This window comes from Acartia tonsa, chromosome 11 (genome assembly GCF_053477335.1).
Source record: "Acartia tonsa isolate MP-2025a chromosome 11, ASM5347733v1, whole genome shotgun sequence".
NCBI lineage: Eukaryota > Metazoa > Arthropoda > Copepoda > Calanoida > Acartiidae > Acartia > Acartia tonsa.
Window position 1 is genome coordinate 22,694,968 of NC_137270.1, and position 11,418 is coordinate 22,706,385.

The window sequence follows — 11,418 nt, forward strand, 5'->3', positions numbered from 1 at the left end:
CAAAATATTGGTTAAGCATTATTAAGCATTATCTTATGTAGATCCATAGTGTATTATTTTTATGTAAAAATAAACGACAGTTTTCAGTGAAGCTTCTCATTTAGTCATTGAAAAAGAACCAAGCAAATATATCTGATAAAAATCTGGGACTATAATAATATATTTATGTTTTATAATAACGCTGTTTCTTCTTTTTGATGAAAATTTAGTAATCTAAAATGTGTCTTATTATGATAGAGCTTAATTTTAGGCAGAGAGAGGACATTTGCTTTAAGTATGATATCTATGCTGCCCAAAATATCTTTATATGCTTTCAAATTTCAAAACAGACAGACGCAGAGCATGTTAATTTATATAAGGATTAAAAACTATACCTCTAGAAGTCTATAAAGGGGGGAAGGATTCCACTAACCATTTACATATTTTCTGAATATGGTATTCAGTGGCAAATTCTCTTGAAAAGTTGAAGGTACTGTCACTCAAAATAATTATAAACCTTCAATGGACCTATTTTGAGCTTCATTGCCAATGAGAACCATATCAGTTTAAGGGTTATCGAGATTTTAAGCTACATACAGATCTACATCAAATTACTTTTGTAAATAAAAACATGTGCATGACTACTTCACACACAATAAATTGGGAGAAGATTAATTTATCCTCCTCTCTCCCATTTCTGCTGATGAAAATATGACATTAATTTTTTTTGGTAAATTTGAGCTGACCAAAAAAATCGTCTAATTCCAAATCTTCTGGAAATTTTGCAATTCATGCTTCAAGATTAAGTGAAAAGATAATAAAGAGGATAAAAAAACTTAGCAATAGCGATCATATCCATTAACAGAAAAAAAATAACTTAAAAACAAAATGCTTGCTAAATTTATAGCGACTTATTATTTCTTGGATGTTGCACCAGATTTCCATATACTCTGATAAAGATATACTCGCAGCTGGCTAAATAAACGATTACTCCCATCCAACCCATTTACATCATCCACACCGTCCTACTGAATGAAGAGCTGATCAATAAACGAGTTCCAAGCTAAATTAACAACAATTTTCCCCTGTCATTATATACTTGTAAATCCTATACCCATTGCTGGCTAAAATTAATAGCTTGGTCAATAAGATAACCTTATTAAAAATACTTTGGCTTCCGTTTGTTCGACAGCTTACATAAATGATATATTTTGTAATCTTTGCTAGTTGTACATTTTTCTATAGTAAAATTATAAGATAGGGAAATACGTAATTCTCATATCTAATATAATTTGTTTACTGTCACTTTCTATTCATAGTTTTGTACTGCTAAATTATCATTAAATCACAAAACTGTAGTACAAAAAAATGGTAGTCACGGGATTCCTCCCCACGGAATTCCTCCCACTGGATTCCTCCCAACGGGATCCCTCCCACGGTATTCCTCCCACACGGGACTCCTCCCACACGGGATTCCTCCCAACCGGGATACCTCCCACGGTATTCCTCCCACACGGGATCCCTCCCACGGGATTCCTCCCAAACGGGATACCTCCCACGGTATTCCTCCCACACGGGATCCCTCCCACTGGATTCCTCCCAAACGGGATACCTCCCACGGTATTCCTCCCACACGGGATCCCTCCCACGGAATTCCTCCCACACGGGATACCTCCCATGGTATTCCTCCCACACGGGATACCTCCCACGGTATTCCTCCCACACGGGATCCCTCCCACGGAATTCCTCCCACATGGGATACCTCCCACGGGATTCCTCCCAAACGGGATACCTCCCACGGTATTCCTCCCACATGGGATCCCTTCCACGGGATTCCTCCCAAACAGGATACCTCCCACGGGATTCCTCCCACACGGGATCCCTCCCACGGTATTCCTCCCACATTGGACTCCTCCTAAAAATGTTTCTATTTTTTCCCATATACAATTTTTCAGGGTGGGGTGACCTTCCACACCCCCGTAAAAAAAAAAATTTTCAAATTTTTTTTTTTTTCATTTTTAAATTTTTTGGGGTGGGGTGACCTTCCACAACCCCCTAAAATTTGTTTTCTTTCATTTTCAAATTTTTGGGGTTGGGGTAACCTCCCACACCTCCATAAAATTTATTTTTTTCAAATTTTTTTTTTTTTCATTTTAAGATTTTCGGGGGTGGGATGACCTCTCACACCCCCCTAAAAAAAAATTTTTTTCAAATTTTTTTTTTTCCATTTTCAATTTTGTTGAGGGTGGGGTGACCTCCCACACCCCGAAAAAAAAAATTTTATTCAAATTTTTTTTTCATTTTAAAATTTTTCGGGGTGGGGTGACCTTCCACAACCCCCTAAAAATTTTTTTTTCTTTCATTTTCAAATTTTTGGGGTTCGGGTGACCTCCAACACTTCCATAAAAATTTTTTTTCAAATTTTTTTTTTTTCATTTTCGGGGGTGGGATGAACTTCCACACCCCCCTAAAAATTTTTTTTCTTCAAATTTTATTCTTTTTCCATTTTCAATTTTTCGGTGGTAAGGTAACCTTCCACACCTCCCTAAAATTTTTTTTTTCAAATTTTTTTCTTTTCTGGATTTAAATTTTTTGGGTTGGGGTGACCTCCAAAACCCCCCTAAATTTTTTTTTCTTCTAGTAATAAAAAAATTTTAAATGGCAAAAAATATAAATTTGAAAAATTTTTCAGGGGAATGTGGGAGGTTACTCCATCCCCCTGTAAAGTTTAAAATTTGAAAATGAAGGAAAACAAAATTTTGAAAACAAATTTTTTTGGGGGTGTTGGAGGTCACCCCACCCTCAACAAAATTGAAAATAGAAAAAAATAAATTTGAATAAAAATTTTTTTTGGGGTGTGGGAAGTCACCACACTCTCAACAAAATTGAAAATGAAAAGAAAAAAAAAATTTGAAAAAATTTTTTTTTAGGGGGCTGTGGAAGGTGACCCCCTCTCAAAAATTTTAAAATGAAAAAAAAAATTATATAAATTTTTTTTTTACAGGGGTGTGGAAGGTCACCCCACCCTGAAAAATTGAAAATGGGAAAAAATTGAAACATTTTTAGGAGGAGTCCCGTGTGGGAGGAATACCGTGGGAGGGATCCCGTGTGGGAGGAATACAATGGGAGGTATCCCGTGTGGGAGGAATACCATGGGAGGTATCCCGTGTGGGAGGAATTCTGTGGGAGGGATCTCGTGTGGGAGGAATACCGTGGGAGGGATCCCGTGTGGGAGGAATACCATGGGAGGTATCCCGTTTGGGAGGAAACCCGTGGGAGGGATCCCGTTTGGGAGGAATCCCGTGGGAGGGATCCCGTGTGGGAGGAATACCGTGGGAGGTATCCCGTTTGGGAGGAATTCTGTGGGAGGGATCCCGTGTGGGAGGAATCCCGTGGGAGGTATCCCGTTTGGGAGGAATTCCGTGGGAGGGATCCCGTGTGGGAGGAATTCCGTGGGAGGGATCCCGTGTGGGAGGAATCCCGTGTGGGAGGTATCCCGTTTGGGAGGAATCCCGTGGGAGGAATTCAGTGGGAGGGATCCCGTGTGGGAGGAATCCCGATGGAACCGGGTAGATTCTCATGGGTCCCGGGAAGGTTTATAACTATTTTGGGGGAGGGAACCACCACCCTCCCAAGAGAAATTAATTTTTTTTTAAATTTACCAATTTTAGAAAGAGAGTTCAACGAAAAATAAACATCAAACGTAAATTTTTTAAAACTTTTCTTTTAAAATCTAAAATAAGAAATTGAATTATCAAATTCGACTCTCTCCTCCTCAAGTGCCCCTAGAGGCCTCTAGGGGCGTAGCCGCTAGTATTTAAATAAAGTAATAAATAATAATAAAGTAAAAATAAAGTAACAGGATGTTTTTCTGTTTGTACCGAAGGATCTCGCTTACTGCTAAACCGATATGGTTCTCCTTCACAGGGTAGCTTCTCATAGGTCTTGGGAAGGTATATAACTATTTTTGGGGAGGGTAACACTAAAGATAAATAGCCCCAAGGCCTCTAGTATTTACTAAAGTAGCTACATGTGTGTCTTTGTTTGTTTATTTATGTGTAAAAAATATATCTCGGAAACGGTAGAACTGGGTTAAAAAATTTAAGACTAGAGTGTTTAATTTGAAACAATTTGAAAAGTTCCCCTTTTCGAATGATCTGTAATAATTGAAATAATTAATTGTACATTGGCAATTATGCCCATGATTTTAGGCAATTCATAGATGCAAACACGAAAAGATAACTTAAAAATGATTTTAGTTAAAAAATGTCGAAAAGATTTTGTTCATTTTCTATTAGGAAGTATTTTAATTCATTAAAACAAAAAATACTCGTCTATAATTGATAATACGATTAGATATGAGCTTTTATGATCACATAAAGAATGCAAGTTTTTTAAAGTTTGCTATTTCTTATAATTTGTTAATAAGTTTGACTGTCCTTATTCCTTACTGGTGAAGGCGTGCTAATCTAAACATTAGGTGACACCACAAATATCCGACAATACAAATAGACCAGGGAGGGTGGAGACATTGCTTATTATATTAGTCCTCAAAGTTTTATAATGCCATTTTCTTATTCGTTGGGTTAAGAACTTTGGGGACTTTTATTTTATTGTTACCGGTAGGTTCATTAAGTTGAGTGTCCAAACGTTTCAACTACTAATTGTAATCTACAAAAGGGATAATTTTGTGTATCAAAATTAGGTATGTACATCAATTTATCGGCCATTGTCTAATCCCTTTAGATGCCTGCAAATAGATACTTACAACCAACAATCATTAAAGTTCAAGACATTGAAAATAAAAAGGGAGAAACAACATCCATAAAAGCGAAGATTTGAAACTGTAGGACAAACGAACATCACTACTCGTAGAGTTTCAAAACTGATGAACCAGAATATAAATTTGCATAAGTCTTAAGCAAGAGTGTAAGTAATTTTTTTGTAAACTGTTTCAATACATGATAATGTTTAAGGACATACTTACTTTTTTAGGACTTAATTACAGAGATACTTCGCTTATAACATTGTACTTTGTTGTAAGTAATCAGTATTCGAAATATCCGATGAATGGGATAATTTTATCACACAAAAATTGTTGTTAAAAGGTAAAAAAAGCAACATGTTTCAAATGGACTTTTGGAAAGAGTAGCTACACTATCTAAATCGTACCCAATTGTACAGGTCGGATGTACGGACGGACCAACCCTAATTATAGAAAATCTTTGCTTTTAAAAACTAATAAGAATTAATAAATTAATGAAAGCGGAGCTTAGCAAATCATAGTTATACAATAGACAAACGTAATTAATACTTAAAGAGTGTCATTCTTGAAAAAATAATATATTCAAAAGTCTGAACAAGAAACCTATTATTTCGATTAAATCATTGGTTGCATATATATTTGCATGAGGAAAAAACTACTACATCCCCCAGTCTACAAAAAAAGATTCAATTTACCCAAGTTGAATTACCCCCGATCTTGGTAAGACATCCCTAAAGGCCTAGAGGGGAAAGGAATGAAAAGGAATTACTATTAAGAAACTTCGATTTACTTTTCCAACACCTAAAATTAAGGACACACATCCTTTTTTAGCAAGGCCAAGGCACCAACAAATTAAATAAATCTTTGAAACTGGGTTGGCTCGGGAAAGGATAGGACATTAGATATATAAATAGATTACACGACGTAAGACCTAGACTTTGCATAATAATGAAATGCGCCTGTTTTGGGCTAATGTATTCCAACAACTCTTACCATTAATGTCACCATCATGCATCAATGGATGTAAAATATACGTGGATATTATGACAGGGGAAAATTGTCGTCAATTTTGGTTGCTATTTATTGGTTAGTTCGTTCATCCAGTAGGAAGGGAGGGATTGTGGTAAGGAGGGAATCGTTATTTTAGCCCGCTTCGTGTTTATCTTTATTAGAAGAGAACATAAAAATCTGTTGTAAGATCCAAGTAATAATATATATATACAGCAGTAGTAGTTACAACTTTTAACAGTTGTTTGGACTGAGATTCGAACCCTTCACCTCCCAATTATCGTTACGTAAAATAAGTAGATAGATAGAAAGGAAACTATAAGCTGAACAAATAGATTATAAACAGCGATAATGAAAAGAAACTATAGTTCTATTAAACCCATTGTTTTATTACTCAATGCAAGAGAAAACTTCTATTCAACTAAAAATCAAGGATCTAAAAGGATAAGAATAAGCCGATAAATTGATGTACATTGTACGTACATCCCCAATGATCATACACAAAATTACTACTTCTTTACATAATAATTAGTGGTTGAAACGTTTTACCAATCAACAATCAACCAATCAAAACTCACTAAAATCCCCAAAGCTGTTAAGCCAACAAATAAGAAAAAGTTATTGGGGCCTAGTGTAATAAACAGCCTATTGTCCTCTCTCTGATTATGATAATACAAAATAGAATTATGTCTGTTCGTCTGTTTGTATGCTGATTATTAAAAGCTCTTATCTTAATTTAGGCATATTAGAATTGTCCCATTAAATTCAAACTTGGCACGACGATTCCTGTATCAGTTAGTTACAATAGCCTAGCATTTCTTTAATCAATTCCGACAAGTCTTTATGTCCCAGGGACCTTTAGTTTAAAAAAATTTTCAGCAATGCATCTCTATAATTAAGTTAAAATTAATATAAAATGAGTTGTTACTCTATAATTGTTAATGTTTGTTTTTAATGATTTGTTCAGCTTCGCTTATATGGATGTTGTCTTTCTTGATTTTGATTATCATCTATAATACAAATTAGAACGATGTCTGTCCGCCCGTCTGTCTCTTAAGAGCTCGGTAACTACTCTTCAGTTAATAAACCTATTAGTCCTGTGGTTGTTTTAGGCTATTGGGACATCCCCAACGACCCCAGGAACAAAAAAATCCCATCCAATTTTTTTTGGTACAGGTAATTGGTACTTGGTGCTGCATTATCACTGTTTTTTAATTACCTCTTTTGGCAAAGCCTCTAGTAGTATAAAAAGAAATAGATATAACGCTAGAAAAAAAGATGGGTATGTAATTTAGTAGATTAGGTTATGTGTACTATATAAACTTATTAACACGTATGACAACATCTGCAAGAAATATCATGCAAGGACAGATGGAAAAAGTGAGTTATAGAGCAGTGGTTCAGTGGTCACAAAAATTGAAAGAAAGATGGGCAAGGGGTGTCTTTATAAAAGAACAAAAACAGCAGTCTTTCCTAAAAAGTTGCTGCATTGACGGGCGGACGGACAGATGAACAAATTTAGGAGGAGAAATTAATACACTACTAAAAAGATAAGTAAATAGTTATTTATAATAGTTAAAGTTTACTAATCATGCTTATAGAAATAAATATTTGGGTTATCATAAATATATAAATTTAGGTATGCTCTAAAAGTCATAAAACTAACTTAGATTCTTAAATTCTTAGATATTATTTTCTTTAACATATGCATTGTAATTATGTTAATTAGAAATTAACCAAATGTATATTCTTCCATATAACTACAGTACCTACAAATCTTATACTCATGTTATCATCAATCTATCTATCTATCTATCTGTAGTGTAAATTTTCTTGTTATGAATGTTATTTCTTTGAGTATATCACTTTAAATTTACAAATCTACTCAGTGTCCATCCAATATATCCATCCTAATTTGTCCATTGTCCAATGTCATTCTATCTATCTATTTATCTGTCTTTGTGTCTATCATTCTAAATATATATGTCTTTCTATTTTTATGAACTCCATCCAATATGTCTATCCTTAATTATCCATTGTCCATCTGTCTATTTGTATGTCCAATGTCTTTATATCTATAATCTATTTACCCCCTACATTGATTAACATCTTTCTACAGAGTCTCAACCAATTAAGCGCGAGAAATCCGTTAAGCCGAACCAAATTCTTAGCACTGAATTTTTTTTGCGTAATGTTTTGGTTTACAAAAAGCTAGCTTTGATATTTTTGTTAATATTAAACTCAAATTTATATATCAAATTAATTGTCTTGAAAAAAAACAGAAAGTTTTTTTTTGATAGTCAGCTTATTTAAAGAAATGTAAAGTAAAAGAATTCGGATACAAGGGCTCAACCAATTTCAAGGTCGACTGGAGAAATCTACGCTCTGAGCTTTATAAAGCCGCATATGTGTGTACGTGTGTGTGTGTGTGTGTGTGTGTGTGTGTAGTGTGTGTGAGGGCGTAATACTTGCGTCCAGTAAGGGATAGGGACGGTATTATGAAAAACAAATAATAACAAAGAACAGGAAATGATTAAATTAAAATCGAATCAAATTCGTTGGCTTAACAACTTTGGGAACTTTTATTAAATTTTGATCGGTTAATTCATCAAGTTGAGAGTCCTAAAATTTCAACTACTAATTTTAATCTACAGAAGAGGTAATTTTGTGTATCATTATTGGTGATGTACATCAATTTATCGGCCATTGTCTCATCCCTTTATATTCCTGATTATTATATGTCAGAGATGGTTTGTATTTAAGAATAATTGTACCTAAACTTGCGTATATGGTTAAAGTTAAAGATGGTTTAGAAGATAGACAAAACGTAATACTTTTACATCCTATTCTATACTAGTTGATTCGTCCTTAGCCTCTAGAGGAGATCAAGGGAATTCAAGAATAACCCAAGAGATTCATAAAGCAAGCTTCCCAGAAAAGTACAACCATTTCGGACCAGCATTTTCCAAGTTCTTTATCTTCTCCTTTTGCTTTTTTCTATAGGATGATTGTATATGACGCATGTATGTACGACTACGTATGTAATTGTATGTATATTAATATCTATAAAACGTCATATTAGATGAAACAAGTAAAATTAAAGCAAACAGCTTTATGTGTTTTTTTTTAAACTGAAAAAAATTAATAATACAAGATTTCAAAGTCATTTGCGATAAAATTTTAGTTTGAACCAGGATCACAACATCTAAAAATAGCGAATCCCCGCCTAGTTTCAATTTTTATGAAAATAAGGGGGGTAGTGGATCTGAGCTCAACTATGAACTTTCAGGAAAACCACCAAAAAAAGGAGTAAAACAAAGGCAACAAAAAGAAATTACCAATAATTGGTAGCTTAACTATAAATCACGACCATATCACTCAACATTGTTTTTGTTGATTAGTTGGTGACAACATGGTTTCTACCTATGGAACATTAACCATACTAACACAATTGTTAATAAGCCTTAACAACATTTCTAAAATAAATATAAAAAAATTGACAGCTATTTATGTAATCTGAGTACTAATATAGCTGATCTATGGGCTTACTAAAAGGAGGAGGTAAATTACAACGTCTATGGCTAAGCTAAGTTATTTTATTCGTAGGCTGATAAACTTTGAGTACTTTTATTGAATTTTGATTAAAGGTAATGTTTTCACTACTAACATGGATAATTGTTAAAAAATTCCAATATCTTTTTAATGTTTTTTTTCAATCTTATATGATCTAAGCATACCTATAACCAACAAGCTCTTAAGAAGCTTCGAGAACTATATCGTTTCAGTAAATACAGCAGCTTATTAAATCAAGAGCTATTTGCTAGTCCTAATGTTTTTCAAAAAATCTTATATTCAAACAAAACAATGTGCATTTTTGAAATAAAACAAAATCCACCAAAAATTATGCAAAAATCAGTGAAGAATAAAATAACTCTTATTTCTTTTGTAGGAAATGTCAAAGATATGTGACCGCTTCCGCTAAATATTTATATACATATTGCTAAGAAAATTGAAAAAAAATATTTTCAAGATGAAGACAATTGTTTCCAAATAAGGGAAATGATTCTAGACAAAAATGTAAGTATAATCTTTAGGTTGAGTAAAGGTTTTTAGAAGTGCCATAGGAGGGAGGTTAAAAAGTATGACCTTAAGTGGAAAATATAGGATGAATTTCATTGGTCCAAAAAAAAGATCAAGTGAGAGTTCAATTTTCTTATGATATATGATCAGTAAACTAAAGATCAATTCAATTAAAATCTAATGGAAAAGCAACGAATAAGAAAACGCAATCAGAGAACTTCGGGGAATAGAGTAATAAATAAATGTGGCAATGTTCCCTCCCTCTCTGTAAAAAGCTGCCCAAATTTATTGTTATTTATGAATAGAAAATTCAGTTTTTACAGTGAAGTGTTTAGCCATTATAATAAAATTATATGGTTCGCCAATTTCTATGCATTTTTAAGTAAAATGTATCAGAAACGAAAAATCCAAAACACTATGCAAAATTTTTAGAGCAGAATTTTCATTGATATTTTGCAGATGACAAATTCGATGGATGTGTGTTTGTATGTTATTGTTCAGTAAGATTTCGGTAAGCTTTGTAAAGATCCTGGTCATGTTTTATTCTATTTTGTTAATCAAAACATGAACATAACAATGACTAATAAACTAAATTAACTCTTATGGCCTCTTATAAAAGTTATAAATTGAGGGTGCAGGTCAAAATAAATGAAACACAACCCTTTGTTTCAATATACTTGTCTTGTAAGTAAAGTATTAAGATTTGCATTCATACAATAAATGGTTTTATGCTATTTTTCTCTAACCCATGCTTATTAAAATGCATAGCTTCTTGATGCAAGGGTCAAAATAGTCACAAAATAAAAAGTTTTTCTTACCTGTATGTGAAATGATTTCTAATGCCGCTCGGCTGACTGTATATAATATATATTTATATAAAACAACACTATCTATATAGTAGCTGCGCTACTAATGTAGAAAAAATATCACAAATCTGGGTCTAAATATTAACTAACTTTCATTTTTAGCACTTGACGACTATATCACAACATATGTTGATGAAGGAACACATTTTTATCTGAAAGAAAATGAGCACATATTAGATTTTTTTATTAAGCCACTCAAAACTTAATTATTATTTGTCATTCTTACTTTTGTATCTCTTGACTCAAAGCCTTGTATCGACAGCTGCAACTCGCATCTCGAACAAAGTTGCAGCCGATTTAAATAAAATCTCTAGGTTGTAGCCGAATTTTTTTTTACAGAAATTTAAATCAGCAGCTGCTATCAAGTTAATTTATGAAAGAATAGTCCTATGTTTCTTAACCTAAATTAAAGCTTTCATAACAAAAATTTATCCTATGATATAAAGTAGTAAGGATTTTAGGTCTGAAGCTTAAGATCCCGTATTGAATTTGGGCTATTCTATCTTTAGATTTTAATCTAGGAATGGTTTTAAGCTATCTTTCTAGCCCCTTTCTACCTCTTTGGATACATTGTCCCTAGATGCTAGTGGCCCTGCCGCTAGTTAGTATTATAATATTTTGTTATACAATAATACACTTTTCTTTCGCATCTTATAATCAAATCTAATTACATTTATCAGATACTGTTCTCTTATACCGTTGAAATCTTAAGTAGCTATG

The 11,418-nt window shown here is 33.4% G+C and overlaps 1 protein-coding gene across 1 annotated transcript in view; it reads right to left on the reverse strand.

Annotated features, from left to right (window-relative positions):
- Window positions 1-10,846, reverse strand: part of LOC145331192 (uncharacterized) — a 51,663-nt gene extending 40,817 nt beyond the window's left edge. Inside the window, exon 1 of the mRNA XM_080175814.1 lies at window positions 10,651-10,846. The gene's annotated coding sequence lies outside the window, so the exon portion shown is untranslated. The remainder of the gene's footprint in view (window positions 1-10,650) is intronic.
- Between the last annotated feature and the right edge of the window lie 572 nt (window positions 10,847-11,418).